The following is a 19,129-nucleotide window of genomic DNA, read 5'->3' on the forward strand; positions in this document are numbered from 1 at the left end:
TAGATACTATGAACAACTCAGGATTATGGATAACATGAATGACTCCAAGTCGTGAGCTTAAGGCTCTAAATGTAATGAATAGCTAGGAATATAGATGATATGAACGACTTGGGGTCGTGTGCTGAAGGCTCTAGATTCTAGGAACAACTTAGGGTTATGGATAACATGAATGAATCTAGGCCATGAGATCAAGGATCTAAATGCAATGAATAGCTAGGAATATGGATGATATGAACGACTCAGGGTCATGTACTGAAGGCTTTAGATTCTACAAACAGCTTAGGGTTGTGGATGACATGAATGACTTTGGATCGTGAGCTCATGACCTTAGATGTTATTTGCAACTCAAGGTTATGGTTGATATGAATGACTTAGTGTCCCATGAGCTGAGGAAGCTAGATGCTATGAACAGCTCAGATTTGTGGATGATATGAATGATTTTGGGTTATGAGCTCAAGGCTCTAGAAGCTATGATTAGCTCAGGGCTAAGGATTACATGAATAACTCAGGGTTGTGAGCTTAGGGCTCTAAATGCTATGAACAACTAGGGCTGTGGAGGATATGAAAGACTCAGGGACGTGTTCTCAAGGCTCTATATGCTATGAACAGCTCATGGATGTGGATGATATGAACAACTCCAAGTCATGAGCTGAGAACTGTAGATGCTATGAAAAAATCACGATTATGGATGATATGAGCAACTTGGGGTCCTGTGAGCTCAGGGATCTAGATGCTATGAACAGCTCACGACTACTATGATGATATGAATGATTCTGAGTTATGAGCTCAAGGCTTTAGATATCATGAATAGCTCAGGGTTGTGGATTATAAGAACAAGTTTGGGTCTTGAGCTCCAGGCTCTAGATGCTATGAATAGTTGAGGGTTGTGGATTGATTACTACCAAAAAGTGCTATTATGTAGACCTAATTATAATGGTTTTAAGCACCTTTGAGTAGTAATCATATTCATTTAACCCAATTAATTCATTAAGGTCCTTAGTAATTGGTTTTAACCATTTTGTGGCAAGTTTACATGTTTTTATCAGCTTATGAATCAATTCAAGCATGCCAAATGATGGAGGAGCTACTTGGACAAGTTATGGCAAAGCTTTTGGAAGCTCAAATTCATGAAGAACCAAGCTTTGGAGCTCCATAGCCCTTTTCCAAAGTCGTTCAAAGTATGCAAGGAAAGAACAATGGAGAAGAGGAAAACAGAGTGAAGAAATCAGAGGACAGCAGCTGCAGTCTTCTTTTGTACTTTTGGAGCACTTCCCGAAGTCTATTTTCTACATGCTATATACCATTTCAAATCTCAGGAAGTCAAGAATCCAACGCTTCAAACCGTGTATGATTTGGATCTGAAATGAGGAAGATATGGCCTTCGGAAGACAACTGCTCTAGGCTTGTGCGAAAATTTCGCACAACACCTTCCAAATTCGCACAGCCCATGCGTGATGCGAATTTTCCCCTGTTTCTGCCGACTCCACACGAGATCTTTTCTTTTGGATTTTTTTGTATAAATTTTCATTCTTCTCCTTGTAATCCACCAATCATAAGATTTCTTAGCTAGGAAGGTTGGAAAAACTTCTCTATATATATTCCCTTGCATCCGTTGTAATTGATATATTGATATATTGATATATAGATATAGAAATATATAAAGTTTTTTTTTCTCTCTTCTTCGGTTCTTCCCCATTTCTATTTTCTTAGTAGCCAAACATCCTTGGTGGATGAAATCCCCAAGGATGAGAAGCTAAAACCTTTTAAGTTTCTCAAAGTATGGATGTTATGTGATGGCTTGGATGCAATCCCATGGAAATTTCTCGCACCCGGAAGGTAAGGTAATCGTTTTTCATTAATGGTTCATTAATGCAAAGTTTGGTTTTTATTTCCTTTGGACAACTTCCAACGGCCAATACTTGATAAGCTTTTGGATTTCTATCAATTAGTTATCTCCTACGAGCTATTGGAAGGTGAGGTTTTCAATTCCAAGTTTTACATTAATCCGTTAGAACCAATTTCAATGGCTATTGAAAGGTGAGTTTATCACCTGGAATGACTTTGAGTTGCCAATATTTGGTAAGCTTTTGACTTTAGACCATTAGTTATCTCTTACGAGCCATTCAAAGGAAGTCTAAGGTGAATAACCATTGATGAAATTCACTACCATCTGTTTTGCCATTTTAAAGGATTAAAACTTGATTTGCTAAATCCATACCGGTTCGGGAAGCAAGCATCACCATAGTTGCAACCCCAACGCGAGGAGCCTATCCTGAGATTTCCAATTTGCATAAGAGCCAGAGCATAGCTATCCTATCTTTGAGAAACTTGTTTTTACACCTTTCATTTTAGTCTTTAATGTTAGCTTAGATTAGTTTAAATCTTTCTAAAACATTTACATCTTCTTTTAAAGCTAACATCCATAAGAAAATCGCCTATTTTCCTAATTTGAATATCACTTGTGTTTGCGAAAACCCTTCCCAGTGAACGATCCTAGAACCACTATGCTATAGTAGCTTGGCTACTTTAGTAATAGTATTTAAGGTATAAATTTTGTTGATACACCTTTAAAGCTAAGCTACCATGAGTCGAATCATGGATGATATGAAGGACTCGAGGTCGTATGCTTAAGGCTCTATATGCTATGAAAAGCTTAAGATTGTAAATGACGTGAATGATTCCAGGTCATGAGTTGAGGGCTCTAGATGCCATGAACAACTCAAGGTTGTGGATGACATGAATGACATGAATGACTCTGGGTTGTGAGCTTAAGGCTCAATATGCTAGGAACATCTCAGGGCTATGGATGATATGAACGACATGAGGTACCATGAGCATAGGGATCTAGATGCTATGAACAGCTCAAGGTTATGGATGATATGAACAATTCTGGGTCATGAGATCAAGGCTCTAGATGTTCTGGACAACTGTGGGTTGTGGTTAAGATGAAGGACTTCGGGTCGTGAGCTTAAGGCTGTAAATGTTGTGAACAACTCAAGTTGTTAACTATATGAACAACACGATGTCCTGTGCTCAAGGCTCTCAATGCTATGAATAGCTCAGGGATGTGGATTTTTAGGATAGAGCCCTTAAAAAACATGACATGATGTAATAAACTATTGGTTTTTATTATTTATTTAATAAAGTTTCAACTCACTTTTATCTATCATTTTTCCATGCATTATATCTTATAAACATTCTGGCCTACATCTTTTGCATTGTACGTGACTTAGGTGCATTAAGAGTTGCACAGAGAATCCAAGTCATGAGTTTCTTTCAAATAGATGACTTGTTCACAATCGGTTCATGGGTCTAGGCAACCTATTAAAGGCAGTAGTACATCAACTCCTAATTGGAGGGATGGCTGGTCTTGGCTATTGGGATGGGTTTCCCATGGTGAGTGCACTAGTGTGTATGGTTGCACATTGGATAGGACTTATGGTGAGTTATGACTTAAGGCTATCAAGTAGTCATAACTTCACTAATTTGCTTCATTGTGTTATCTCTCATCCTTGAGAGAATATTGAGCTTGTGCTGAAGTTAGCATTGGCTTTGACCTATGGGTGAGATTGTAAGTTGATCATATATTCCCTTTTAATTGGGTCACTATTGATGGAAATTGGTAGCAATAGGTATTCCTAATAAAGGCACCATGATATCTCTTGGGATTGAGACAGTGTGTCCCATTGAGTGATCCTAAGGAGATGTGTTCATGGAAACTATGACCATAGTAGTTCCTTAAGTGGAACTTGACATAAGCCCTTTGAGAGCTAAGATATGTCAATTGAACACACAATATGAGGATTTGTAACTCAAGGATGGTAGAGGTAGTCTTGAAAGGCTGATAGCTTTCACCTTGTTAGACTATGAATACTAGTTCATAAGGAGACCGAACACAATGAATAGCATGTCATGGACCCGAGCACTTGGTGTCTCGTCGTTATTTACATAGGATACTAGAGCTCAGTTGATTCTATATAGTGGGATATTAAATCAACTTCATAATTGGATTTTAAGAGAGCCAATATTCCTATGGGTCTTAGTGATCCACGCTCTAAGCTCATATACCTTGTTGGTACGAGATATGAGGGTAGAATTGACTTTAGGTTCACTTTTGTGCATAAGAGTGTTTTGGTGATTATGCAATCTTGCACAAGGGTGAGTAAGGTCTCTAGATTGGTCTAATTGATTAATTAATATGCCCTGTTGGGTTAATTAATTAATTAAGAACCATTTTGGGCTAGATTAAGTGACCCAAGCCTTTAGTGGGCTTAAGTCACTTAAGCCCAATAAGAAGCCTTATAAATACCCCCTTAGGGGTTAGAGTTCCCATAGTTTTTCTAGAGAGTTTTCTTCCATCTCCACAGAGAAAGAGAGAGTCTTTGCCTCCACCCTCTCTTCCATCCCCATCGGAAGTGTGTTAAGATCAAGGTTCGAGTCATTGGGCGGAAAACCTTGGGTTTACAAGACTATTGCGATTTTGTTCTTTATCTTTACCACATGGATTTAATTCAGGAACATCTGAATCTAAGGTATGGTTTTTGTTAGCACTTTGTGAATCCCTTTAATATATAAAATTTTTATTTTTCCACTATGAATAGGATTTAGAAAAGACCTAGGATAGTTATGCATGTGCCCTAACCTGATTCGGGCTTGGGAAACGGAGAGATCCGGGTTTTTCCCATCAATCGGTATTAAAGCCATAGGTTAGTAATCATGCTAGAACCACTCTAGGGTGTGCTAACCAACTTATTTTTGCAAGGTTTTTGTTTATCCCATGGCCCTAAGGATAATTAATGTGCGTTCTTTATTATGATTTTGTAATAATATGATGGTTATAATTATGATTGCTTTTTATTGGGGATGTAATAATTACTTGGATTGGTTTTTACTTTTTCTAGATGGGTTTTAAACCTCATAAGAGGCATAGGATTTTTTTTTTTCTTTTATAAAAATCCTGTTTTTATTTGAGAATGATATGTAAACTCAAAATCTTTGTAGTATAGGATTTTGTTGAAAAAATCCATTTTTTTTATTAGTCTTTGTAACCTATAGAGAGTATGGAAGCAATCTGAAGCATCACAAAGTGTTTGCACACATTCCCTTATAGGAAAAATATAAAAGAAGACTTCTTGAAGTTTCTTCCATAAGTTCCTATGGTGATTCAAGGGAAAAGAAAGATTCTTGGAAATTATTGATTTGAGATCTTTAGCAGCCCAGTGTTGTCATCTTGAACTTAAAATCAGGGTACATTCTCATGAGCTTTTTGGGGAAAACCACATATATTTTTTAAGCTTAGGAAGTTAGGAATCCAAGGCTTCATACAGATCACAATTCGGAGTTAAAACAAGGGAGTTATAGCTGATTGAAGCAAGGCTATGCAAAGAGCATGGCAGCACAATAATGCTGACTTTAACTCAAAATCAGGGCTATCTCCCTAGAGCTTTTTGGAGAAACTACATATGATTTTGAAGCTAAAAAAGTCATAAAGCCAATGCTTCAAACGGATTGTAATTTGAAGTTGAAACGATGGAGATATGGTAGATCGAAGCAAGACTATATTAAGGGCAAGAAATTATAGGATAGAGTACAGACCAAATTGTTTTTGGTTATTTGGGCTTAATTTTTTGGGCCCATTGGGCTTTTTTTTTTCACTAACCCTATCTTAAGTTATAGGTACCTTTGGTATTTTTGGAACCTTAAAATCCAAATATTTAGGTTACCAAATAAGCAATAGGATCCCTAAGGCCATGGGATTCGATATTTTTTTTTTCATTTTATGCTTATATTTTATATATTGCATGTGTCAAGGAAATAATTGAAAATATTTTGTAATTTTTTCAAAATGGTAATTTTGGATTTTCTTAAAATAATAAATTTTCATGAGATCTTTTTTCATTATTATTTATTTAATGAATTGGTTGTTGTCATTTGCGGTTTCAAATTCTTTTTAGGACTTTCCTTTATTTGGGTTAAGTGGTTCTCCAGGCTGTCCCCCCCACCCTTGAGAGAATGAGGAAACCGTTTAGTTTGTAAAAGAAAGTTCGAGGATAAGAAATATGAAAGATATCCCTATTTAGCGTAGGAGACCCAATTCAAGTAATAATAAAAGTTTTGGAAATTCTCATGATGGATAATTTATTTTAAGATGGTTACCAAAATTATCTTAAAGTCTATCTTCCAAAATATTAAGTGGGAGTGGGACATAGGCAAGCCCATAGCCTCTAAGATCAAGCCCATCTTGATTTTGAGCCTATCACCATCTTAAAGATGGGATCATCTAAGGAATCAAGGGATATGGACTATCTTAAAAGGACAAGACTATACATTGTAGTGGCAGTGGCCGATCCTAAAGATGGAACTCTTCACTTAGTGACATTGATGTCAAGGGTCTTGGTTATATACTTAACTTAGACATGAAGTGGTAGAATCACCTAAAGTGGTTCCACTTGCATGTGCTAAGGACTGAACGTAAAGGTATGTAAATCAATGCCCTAGAATAACCTTTGAAGGTTTAAGGCAAGTTGATTAATTAGAGAGGGTCTTTACCTAGTAATAAGAGTCATGACCTGCCTAAAGTAGGTTTGATTCTTATGATACTAGGATACCTTGCATGGATATATGTAGTTTAAGAGGACTACTTTTGCAAAATTAATTACCATATTTGCCTTTAGTGCTTAGTTCCTTTATTAATGCATGGAAATATTTTGTTTATTACAGGAATCACGTCTTATAATATGATCACCCTTATTCTCACTGATAATAAGTTAACTTGACCTGATTATGTTGATTGGAAAATAAATCTAGATATAGTGCTCACATCAGAATAGCTAAAATGGGTAACTCAAGAGGTTGCTCCACCCATTCCTAATGAGCTTTCCACGTAAGAAGAGAAAGATGCTCATTCCCAGTGGCAAAGGGCATATGAGAAAACTCATTATATCATACTTGGGTCTCTCAATAATGTGTTGCAACAACAACACATGGGCATTGCCACTACTTATGAGATTCTCTTGAATCTATAAGAGATGTTTAATGATAAGGGCAAGCCATCTAGGCAAGCTACTCTAAGGACCATCATGAGCACCAAGATGATAGAAGGAATTCCCATTAGAGATCATATGATTCATATGATTACACTCTTTAACAAGATAGAGATCCTTTGAGCTAAAATCGATGGGGAAACCAAGGTTGATATGATTCTAGAGACCTTATCGAACTCCTTTAAGCAATTTAAGCTCAATTACAATATGAATAAGTTAATGATGAGCTTTCCAAAACTGATAAAGGAACTTTAGATGGTTGAGGGGATTCTCAAGGATCCTAATGGTGTTCACATGGAAATAAAAGAGCCTTCAAGTTCTTCTCGTAATAATAAGAAGAAGAATTCTTTTAAGAAATCCAATCAGGAAAAGGAAATAGCAAAGGTAAGGGCAAGTGTTTCATTTATGGCAAAAAGGGCCATTGGAAGAAAGAATGCCCTGATTTCCTGAAGAAAAATGAAGGAATGTCCCATTCACTTTTAGTTGAATCTTGTTTAGTGGTGGATTCCACCAATTCCTAGTGGATAGATTCCGGAGCCACTAACCATATTTGTAATTCATTATAGGGGTTTCAACTAAAGAAAAGGTTGAATGAAGGAGAGATGTACCTGACTCTAGCATTTACTACGAGGATAGTTGTGTAATAAGTGGGAGATGTTACCATGATATTAGAGAATAATAAATATCTAGAACTCAAGGATTGGATTTATGTACCTAAATCTAGAAAGAATTGAATTTCAATTTCTAGTTTAAATAAATTAGATTATTCGGTTTATTTCAATAAAAAAAATTATTAAAAAGAATGATTTATTTATTGGCTCAGGGATATTAGTTGACAATCTATTTTGTATTACTCTTATATCATTATTATATGTTGTTGAGAATAATCATATCTCACTTAAGAACAAAGTACTTAGCACTAATCAGACTTATCTATGGCACATATGCTTAGATCATATTAATCTAAATAGGATCCAAAGACTAGTCAAGTTTGGAACACTGCACTCGTTAGTTCTAGAAGATCTTCTAGTCTACGAATCCTATACAAAAGGTAAAATGACCAAGAGGCCCTTTACTGCTAAAGGGGTTAGAGCCAAAGAATGTTTGGAGTTAGTGCATACTAATATGTGTGGACTTTTTAATGTCCAAGCATGTGGAGGGTATGAGTATTTCATCATCTTCACAGATGATTACTCTAGGTATGGTTATGTTTACCTTATGCATAGAAAATTTGATGCCTTGGATAAATTCAAAGAATTTAAGGCAAATCAGAGAACTAGTTAGGTAAACATCTCAAGGCACTTTGATCTAATCGAGGTGGAGAGTACATGTCTAATGAGTTTGATTCTTTCCTTAAGAAGCATAGGATTATATCCCAGTTGACTGCTCCTGGTACTCCACAGCAAAATGAAGTGGCGGAAAGAAGAAATCGAACTCTATTAGACATGATGAGATATATGATGAGTTTTTCAACACTTCCCACATCCTTTTGGGGATATGCCCTAGAAAATGCAGGATATCTTCTTAATCTAGCTTCATCTAAATCGGTACCTTTGACTATTATGGAGATGTGGACGAGTCATAAACTTGGTTTACACCATGTTCACATATGGGGGTGTCCAACACATGTGTTAAAACCAAACGTAGATAAGCTTGAACTAAGTTTAGAAGTTTGTCAGTTTGTTGGGTATCCAAAAGGAACTATGGGTTATTACTTTTATAGTCAGGTTGACCAGAAGGTATTTGTGAGTATAAATCCCAGATTTCTAGAAAATGACTAGATAGTGAGTAATAGTGTTAGGAGTAAGGTCAATTTGAGAGATCTAGATAAGACTCTCATAACAACATATAATACTATGGATCCAGTACCAACCATTCTTATTTCTAGTACACCAGTACCTCGTCATAGTGAGAGGGTTGTTCTATAACTAGATATATTCATGTATTTGGGAGAATCTTTTGAGGCCATCCCAATAGTACATGAGATTGATCCTACAGATTATGATGAGGCAATGAGCAATGTGGATGCACATTTTTGGCAAAAGGCTATGGAAGTAGAGTTAGAATCTATGCATTCTAACCATGTTTGGGAGCTTGTAGAAGCACCTAAAGGGATAAAACCCACAGGGTATAAGTGGGTCTACAAAACGAAGAGAGGCGTAGATGGAAAGGTTGAGACTTTTAAGGCTAGGTTTTTTGAGAAGGGTTATAGTTAGAAACCTATTGTCAATTATGGGGAGACCTTTCTCGCCGATAGCCATGCTCAAGTCCATCAAAATACTCCTATCCATTACAACACATCTTGATTATGAGATACAATAAATGGATGTCAAGACTGCATTCTTAAATGGGAATCTTGATGAGAGCATCTTTATGATGCAGCCAGATGGTTTTGTAGTAAAGGGTCAAGAGCATATGGTATGCAAGTTACATAAATCCATTTATGGATTAAAGCAAGCATCTCGCTCATGGAATAAACGTTTCAATCAGGTAATCAAAGCTTTTTACTTTGATCAAAATGAGGATGAACCTTATGTGTACAAGAATGTGCAGGAAAGCATGGCGGTCTTTATGATCTTGTATGTTGATGACATTCTACTAATTGGTAATGATGTAAGGTTATTGTCATTAGTCAAGATCTGGTTTTCTACTCAATTTCAGATGAAGGATTTGGGAGAAGCACAATACATTCTTTGGATTAAGGTCCTTAGAGACCACAAGAATAGAAAACTAGTGTTATCTCAAGATGCCTACATAGATAAGCTTTTGGTCAAGTATGTGATGTAGGATTCGAAGAAATGTTTGTTACCTTTCAGGCATGGAATTCCTCTTTCTCAGGATCAATGTCCTAAAATACTTGAGGAGAAAAAGCTCATGCAATTCGTACCTATGCCTCTATAATGGGTAGCCTTATGTATGTGATGCTATGTACTAGGCCAGATATTTGCTTTACAGTGGGTATGGTGGGTAGATATCAGTCTAATCCAAGTCCAACGTACTAGAAAACTATCAAGCAAATACTCAAGTATCTTAGGAGAACGAGGGATTGTATGCTTGTATTCCAAAGTGTCGAGTTAGTACCTAAAGGGTACACAGATTCAAACTTCCAATCTTATAAGGATTCTCATCGATTTATCTCCAATTTTGCTTTTACTTTTGGTGGTGTGGTTGTTAGTTGGAAAAGTGTGAAGCAATCTTGCATTACTAACTCCACTATAGAAGTCGAGTATGTTGTAGCTTCTAAAGTAGCAAAGGAAGCCATTTGGCATAGGAAGTTCCTCTTGGAACATAGGGTCGTACCCTTGGCCGTGCAACCCTTGATATTATTTTGTGATAACAGTGGGCCTGTGGCATAGTCTAAAGAACCAAGAAACCACCAAAAAGTTAAACACATTGAGAGAAAGTATCACCTGATTCATAAGATACTCCAGTAGGGTGACATACTGGTAGAGAAGATACCTTTTGCAAATAACCTAGTGGATCCCTTCACCAAGACATTTATAGGAAGAGTCTTTGATGGTCATAAGGATAACATAGGTGTTAGATGTGTACCTAATATGTTTTAGAGGCATGATGATTTCAGGGCTAGTGGGAGATTGTTAGGATTGAGCTTTTAAAAGCATGACATGATGTAATAAACTCTTGGTTTTTATTACTTATTTAATAAAGTTTTAGCTCACTTTTATCTATCATTTTTCCATGAATTATACCTTGTAAGCATTATGGCCTGCATCTTTTGCATTGTACGTGACTTGGGTGCATTAGAAATTGCACAAAAAATCCAAGTAATGGGTTCCTTATAAATAGATGACTTGTTCACAGTTAGTTCATGGGTCTAGGCAACCTATTAGAGGTTGTAGTGCACCACCTCCTAATTGTAGGGATGGTTGGTCTTAGCTATTAGGATGGGTTTCCCATTATGAGTGCACTAGTGTGTATGGTTGCACATTGGATAAGACCTATGGTGAGTTATGACTTAAGGTTATCAAGCAGTCATAACTTCACCAAGTTGCTTCATTGTGTTGTCTCTCAACCTTGAGAGAATATTGATCTTGTGTTGAAGTTAGCAGTGGCTTCAACCTATGGGTGAGATTACAAGCTAATCATATATTCCCTTTGGATTGGGAAATTATTGATGGAAGTTGGTAGCAATAGGTATTCTCAATAGAGGCACCATGATATCTCTTAGGATTGAGACAATGTGTCCCCTTGAGTGATCTTAAGGATATGTGTTCATGGAAACTATGGCCATAATAGTTCTTTAAGTGGAACTGGATATAAGCTCTTTGAGAGCTAAGATATGTCAATTGAACACACTAGAGGAGGATCTATAAGTTAAGGATGGTAGAGGTAGTCTTGAAAGGCTAATAGCCTTCACCTTGTTAGACTATGGACACCAGTTTAAAGGGAGACTAAACATAATGGATAGCATGTCATAGACCCGAGCACTTAGTGTCTCGTTGTTATTTACATAGGATATTGGAGTTCAGTTGATTCTCTATAGTAGGATGTTGAATCAACTTTATAATTGGATTATGAGGGAGCCAGTATTCCTATGGGTCCCAATGGCCCCTGCTTTAAGCTCATATACCTTGTTAGCACGGGTTATGAGAGTCAAATTGACTCTAGGTTCACTTTTGTGCATAAGGGCATTTTGGTAAATAATTTTAATTTGAAGAGTTAGAAAAGAAAAAAAAAATGGTATTTCCTTCATTCCTAAATCCAAAGATAAGGCCCTCACATGTTATTTCTTTTTTGGGTTCTTTTCTCTTTCTTTAAATATGAGATATATGGGGAAAAAAATCTAGGTATCAAATAAATATTAGTGACTCTTTCATAGGGACACCTTTTTGCTTTAAGAGAGATAATAGAGCTTCTAAAATAGATTTAATATTTGAGCTTTATATCAGTGGTTATGTAAAATTAATTATTTTATTGTCAATAATAAGGTTGAAATTGAATTAGATAGATAATTCTAATGAATTTCAAAGGTAATTAAGTTTATGACATGTTGAATTAATTACAAAAATTAATTAAAGATGGTTTAAAATACAACTAGCTAAGTCGTTAACTTCGTCAATGGATTGGTTTGGTGCATAGCAAATTTAGTGTAGAAGGCTACAAGCTATGGTGAAAAAAGATTTTTGAAAGTTGCAAAGAGAGTTTGGAACCTAATGGAGTTCTACAAAAAAATTAGGAACATTCTACTTTTAGATAATTAGCTAATACTCATTATTATTTTTATTTATGTTTAGGCTAGATGTTTAATAAGTCCATATGGAATTTGAGTGATTTCTTCAACGCATTGGTTAATAAAGCAATAAGTTATTTTATAATTTCTCCTTTTTTTTTTTTAATCTTTTTTTTTCATTTTTTTAAAGTATAAAAAATGTTTGAAATCTCTAAAATGGATCAAGTAATTTTTTTTTTCTAAAAAATGTTCTAATTTTTTTCTTAACTTATATAACAAATTGAGAATATCATACGATTGAATACAAGTAAATTTTAACTTTTTAATTTATTCTAATGATTTTGAACTCTGGTTATTAGTGACCTCGATTCAATAAGTGATATCATTAGCCTTGACAAGGTAGTAATGTAGTGTAAACTTAACCTGCAAGGATGTTATTATTAGTCTTTGGTATATCATTGATTGGAAGCATATCATTAATTGAAAATTATTTTATCCATCTGTAAAAAGAACAAAATAAGACTAGCCACTAAGTGCAAGTCCCACTGTTTGAGTATAATGCTATTATTTATGAATTAAGATAAAATATGTGTATGAAATTCTTTTAAATATAAATTAATTATGCAATGTGTATTATGTTATTTTATCTTTAAGTTGAAAGTATCTAATTTTTTTCTTTTTTTCTTTTTTGAAGAAAATGAACTTAATTATTAAATTAAATAAGTTCAATTACTAATTCATTTTTATAAAAATGTAATATTTCTTTATACTATATTTAACCCTCATTTTTAAACGATTTTACTTTATTGAACCGTCCATCTCACCATTCTTTAATATTCCACTTTTCAAGTATAAGCAATATTGATGAGAGGGATTAGAATATGAAGTATGTTTCTATTAGAAACAATTTTAAAATTGATTATTTAGGATCGACGACTTAAAACTAACTTTAGTTATAATTTCTAAATCTTACTTAAAGACTAACCTCGGTTATTATTTCTAAAACTTTTTAAAAAATGTGTGGTATAATCATTGAAATTATCCTTGAGATACTTTTTAATTAGTTTTTATTAAAAATTTAGAACCTTTAAATTATGCATTAATTATCAACTAACTACATGTTGGATTTGTTAGTTAAAATCATTCATGCTTTGGATTCCCAAGTTTGACACATGAAATGACCGTGGTGCTCTTGGTCCCCGAGTTCTTAGTGTCACAAATAAATTTTGATAATTTGAAATATTTGGAAATGTGTTAAATTACTATTATATATATATATATATATATATATATACTTTTACTCGATGAAAATATATAAAATTTAACACTCAACCAAATAAAATAAAAACCTTAATATTTGAGACACTAATTAAGAGACCAACTATCCTAAACACACATTTTGCTCTATTCAAATTTAAAACAAATTCAGGTGTATTAAAAAAAACAAAACAAAACAAAACAAAAAAACCGCCACAATCTCCCAGCCCTTAAGAAAGTCAAAAGGCTTTGGCATGGGCCTAGAGAGGAAGTTGGCGAAATGGGCAGTTTTGGGTCTAAGCGGGTATCGAAATCACCATCGGCTTCACCTCCACCCACCCACCAGATGGTAGCGGCATTTACACTGGCTGAAGAATATATGCACATGTATTATGAAAATAGAAAAAGGTAAAGACACACACTGACGCAGATTCAATATAATATAAGCCAAATGTAGAACTCAATTTACGCAGTGTTCCTGCCGCATCTTGTCTTCCTGACACACCAGAAAAAAAAGGAAAAATGTTGTACTCTTGTATGGTAAAGAATGAAAAGGTCCAGAAAATTCAACTACTCAAAAGGGATAAATGTGTATCATTGCTGTCCTCTCTTTTAAAACCAAAAAAAAAAAAAAAACAAACGCATAGATTGTCGTCAAGCAGCATCCCATGAGATAACTTATATGTCTTTGGAATTGGGGGTTAAGCAAAAGAGCACAGATCTACATCTTATATGTGACAAACAAAAGAAAAGAAAAGGCACCATTTTAGTGCTTACAATAATTCTGATCCCAGTTATAGCAAAAATTCACGAATCTGAACTGGCCTTTTAACTGCATTTGTAAAACCCTGCATGAAAATGGGAACAAAATTAAAAATTATCAGTGATCATGGATTACAACCCATGTGCTTATTTCCTTTTATACTCCTAGCTGCCAAGAGGCTTATGACAATATCGTTCCGCAGAGGAGATGATAATGAGAGGCTAGTTCATCGTATGCACTTCATCAAATATAATTGTTAAGTTGAAACCCATATTAGAATAAATTAGTTGTATTTTGGGCTTGTACATTTGTGCACAAGATAACTTTATTTAGCTATCTATCAAGCTATGATAAAGAGCATGATACCGGTGGTCAATGCATTTAATAACTAATGACTCTATTAGGATTACTCACCATTGCCATATATTCCCCAAATTAGAGGTAACTAGGAAGGTCTGTGGGGTGGGTTCAAGACAGGGCATGCCCCCCTCACCCTTGACGAAAAACAATAAAACCCTAGCACAAACTTGGGTGGTGCCAGGGCTACAATTGTGATCAAGGCAGGGCAAAACTGAGGTTGAAAACAATTTCTGCAACAAGTTATTTGGGAGAACATGCAACCCTATTGGTTTGGAAAGAAAAATAAATCAAAAATCAAGAAAAATATGAAAGAAATGACTAGGTTATTTAGAAAAATCTAAAATGTAAAAAGATCTCACTTTTAAGTAAAAAGCTAAACCTGGTAAACCAAAACCACCAAAAAATTCTGATCCCACAAATAAAAGCACCTCAAACTTGAATATCATTTTTTTTTACAAAAGTAATCCAAAAAAAAATTTCAATCAAACTAATATAAGAAATACAACCTTACCTATCAAATATATATATATATATATATAAAAGAAATACAACCTTAAAACAAAAAAATAAAAAAAAAATGGTTTTTAATTAACAGCTTTAGAAAACATAATAAATGAAAAATACATATATAATAAAGCGTAAGATGGAAGAGACCAAAAAGCCAAATTTGTGAGAACTAAGAGTAGTGGTTGAAAGGAATGAAGACAACAACTGGAAAGAGTTGAACATGGAAGTGGCTGGAAAAGGAAATGAACATCATGGCTGCTAGGAAAATGAGAAAGTGTGAAATGGGTTGCTTTTGAAAATGAAGAAATGAGGGTTAGGGTTGTTTCATAGTGTGTGTGTGCGTGCGCGTATGGGTATATGTATATGTGTGTGTATATATATATATATTATAATGGTATTTTCATAGGTTTAATGTAGACTTTTTACCTATAAAAAAAAAAGGTATTTTTGTAGTTCTTAGCAGATCTAAGGCAGTATATTAAAATAACATTGTATCCGGGGTAGGCCATGGTAGAACATTCACATACCCTACCTGCCCTAGACTGGAGTTCAATTCCTCTTCCCCCTTTATGCCATATCCAAACCCTCAATAATAGGAAGGTGTAAGGCAAGAAAAGTCGCCCAAAAAAATTGACCTATTGCCGTCCCTAGAGATAACCATGTATGATAACTGTGTATGTAATTGCATCCAAGATGCAACTATGTAACAAGAACTGAATAAGCAAACGCATCCACGACACAAGAGTAGGGAAAAAAAATCCCTAACGCATCATATTACAATATTTAATCGCCAATTTTTTTCCTTCCCTTTTTGCCTTTTTTTCTTTTCATGGGGAGGGAAGGGGGAAGATGTCAACTTGAATGCAAGTCTTTAAATGGTTGGATGCAAATATTGAACTCTCAAGGCATTACATTATCCATGAACACCCAACATACAAGCATTAGCTCCAGTACCTAAGGAAGTATCACTTGGATACTATCAGCATCTAACAACTCACTTCCAGTGCAAAAACTGTTTATTCTCAGAAATATTTTGCTCAGTACCCTTTTTTGGTCATTTTAAAATGCACATAATTTTGAAAAATAAATAAAAAATAAAAACTTAATTACTTAAAGGTAATGATTAAATCGAAGGACCATGAACAGTTATTTACCTCGTTAAACTTAAATAGCAGAGGACGTGAATCTCTCTCCAGTGTTACTGGCTCTTGGATGAGGTTAGTAGTTTGAGAACCTTTGCTGCTCAACTTTTTGAACCTGGATTGGAATGAATAAGAAAAATCAGGAACCAAAAGGGATTATCTGAAACAAATTACATTATCATGAAATCTTGCTTAATATTCAACCTGGCATGGAACATCTTTTTTTTTTAAGGAAACAAAAATCAAATCTCAAAGCACAAAAATAGACATGAGCAAAATCAATATTGATAAAAGTTATCATGATGACATGATCGTAAAGTTAACATTCAAGTTGACTTTCAATTCCAACTCACTAATAACAGTGGCAATCGGGTATGAAAACAAAAATGATCTCAAGAACAAGATAATACCTATCAAAGAAAGTAGAGCCCCTAGGAGGCTTCTTCACATCTCTAGAAGATTTTAGTTTTACACTGGCTTCTGCACTTCCACTAGAACCAGAGGCTGACGAAACGATGGAAGTACTGGCCTTACTCTTTGCTGTTTCTATGTTGTTCTCAGCACATCCAGCTGCATGACTAACATTGCCAGATTAAGCTCGGCTCTTTTCCTCCGTTGTCATTGCCCAGTTCTCTTTGCGTTTTCCATCAGTTGAATGCATAGTTTTGCTCATGCTTCCTTGCAAAATTTTGTTCTTTTCTATCTGAAATACAGAATTTGATTTGAGGTGAAATTCCAGTTTGCAAGCAACTAAGGAGAGCAGACATGCCAATGACAGGTTTGCATACAGCAGATACATCAAACAATTATAATTATTATAATTATTTCATTTGAGGTGAATTCCAGCATGGAAACATAGATTTTCTTTTTTCCTTTTATTTTCTTCTGCTACATGGAACTGAATCTAGCAGCTTCCTCATCCCCACACCAAATCCTTGCCATAATTACAATAATTTAGAAGCATGTATGTTATAATATAAATGCCCAATAGACGATAACAAAGGATATCGAAGTAGTATGAGGAAAACTTTGAGAAACATTTGTTTATATTTGATATGGTTACCAAGGGTGCCTATGGCATTTCAAACAGAGCATGAAATAATACCACATAAAACCCAGCAAGCAAGGCAGTCCAAGCTACTAAAGCAGACAAGCTAAGAAGGCTACATAAAGCTCATTGAAACAGTCAAGATACTTTGCTAATACTAATGAAGGGAAAGAAAGGAAGCCAATGGATGGCTGGTCAAGCAAAGTTGAACATAACAGCACTAGCTGAAGAAAGGAAAGACAAAAGAGACAGATCCACAACAGCTAGTGGAGTAAGAAGAAGAGAGACATTTACTTAACTACCATCAAAGAATCTACTTAACCATGATAACCTAAATCCAAAGCTGATTTCAAAAGGTTAACTTTTTTGCTCTTTACCTTAAAGTAAAGCTTGAAAGTAAACAAAAAAAATCTGTAAACAAAAGAGTAGGTTGCATTACTGCTATAGCCAATTATTGACCCTCCTTGGGCCCCTTTCTTTAGCGAACTAGTGAACCAGTGCTCCACCCCACTAAGTCTGCAAAATATCTATTTCTCACTGTCTTTGGCAGAGCAGCCATGTTTTATGAGCCCTAGGAGTTCTTGGTGGTTTAAGGATCTGTATTACAACCATAAGTGTTTGGTAGGTTCTATTGTTTTTAAATTTCTAGAATGCCGGCTCTTGCAAGAGCCTCTGTTTGAGATAAGAAAACAGCAGGAACACAAACCACAAAATAAAGGATCTCCTAATATGCTTCTAGTTGCAGTTTCATTGAAGAGAAACTGGTGCCTCAATGTGTATCTTTATAAGAAACTCAAGGAATATGTACTTAGACAGCTTTAAGAGCTCAAGGCCATTGAAGTCCAACACTCAAAGTGATCCCATCCCTTGACATTTAGGTAAGGTTTTATGCCAAAATTTCACACATTGAAATTTGCATCAGAAAACCTGTCAAAATATTCAAAAATCTTATGTACCAAGGACATTGACACAGGTATGGTGTCTGACATGGATATCAATCTCAAGTAACTGTAACATAGTATCCTCCCCCACACTCATCCAACAAGCACACACATCAAGTGCTGAGCTTAAAAGGAAAAAAAAAAAAAGCTAATGAGACTGCCCTTATTGATGTTTAATGCATTTGGCTTCCCATCATTCTTGAGGTTTTCTTTCAAACCAAGGCATGTTGTAACATATATTAGAAACCTACAATTTTAACCATATTGTAAGGTGTCAATGGTACAACATTATGAATTTGTTACAGAAAGTTTCTATTTGGGAATAAAATTACATATAAAGAAAAAAAGCATAAAGCATTTATATTTTGTTTTCACTCATCTCATTGCATAAACTGTTCAAAAAGAACTCCTTACAATTTTCCTTATGAAAAGATAGAAGGCTTTTCTCTTTTTCCTTACAGACCAAGATATCTTTGTTTTCCCCAAGCCAACTTACTTTGACTTAAGGAGATGAAACTATTAAATATGATCAACAAGAACCCCAGCTTCAAGAAATTAATTACTCACCTCATGCATCAAAAGCTGTTTGACAGCTACACCAAGAGCATAATGACCCAAACTAAATCACTGTTCAATGCCAAAGTAAAGACATTAGGACAAGATAATGAATGTCATTAAAACCATGAATATTGAACAACGACTTAAACCTTGAAGGTGACAAAGTCAACAATTGGGGGATCAAAGGAAAGTGACAAGCCATCTGAAGTTGCTTCATATAGCTGGGTACCATGTAGAGGATCAGATTTCATGTTCTTGTATGTTATTGAATAGGACACCATAGCATTAATTAACTGAGCTAGGTCATTCCTTTCTCTTT

At 35.0% G+C, this 19,129-nt stretch overlaps 1 long non-coding RNA gene across 1 annotated transcript; it reads right to left on the reverse strand.

Moving 5' to 3' along the window:
• Positions 1-14,092: 14,092 nt before the first annotated feature.
• On the reverse strand, positions 14,093-18,988 carry LOC132252601 (uncharacterized). The gene is made up of 5 exons (XR_009464941.1): positions 18,960-18,988; positions 18,820-18,879; positions 16,674-16,966; positions 16,276-16,378; positions 14,093-14,339 (listed from the first exon to the last, which is right to left on the reverse strand). It is a non-coding gene; the product is annotated as an uncharacterized LOC132252601 (long non-coding RNA).
• Between the last annotated feature and the right edge of the window lie 141 nt (positions 18,989-19,129).

The sequence above is a fragment of the Vitis vinifera genome, chromosome 2, assembly GCF_030704535.1.
Source record: "Vitis vinifera cultivar Pinot Noir 40024 chromosome 2, ASM3070453v1".
In the NCBI taxonomy this organism is placed as follows: Eukaryota; Viridiplantae; Streptophyta; class Magnoliopsida; order Vitales; family Vitaceae; genus Vitis; species Vitis vinifera.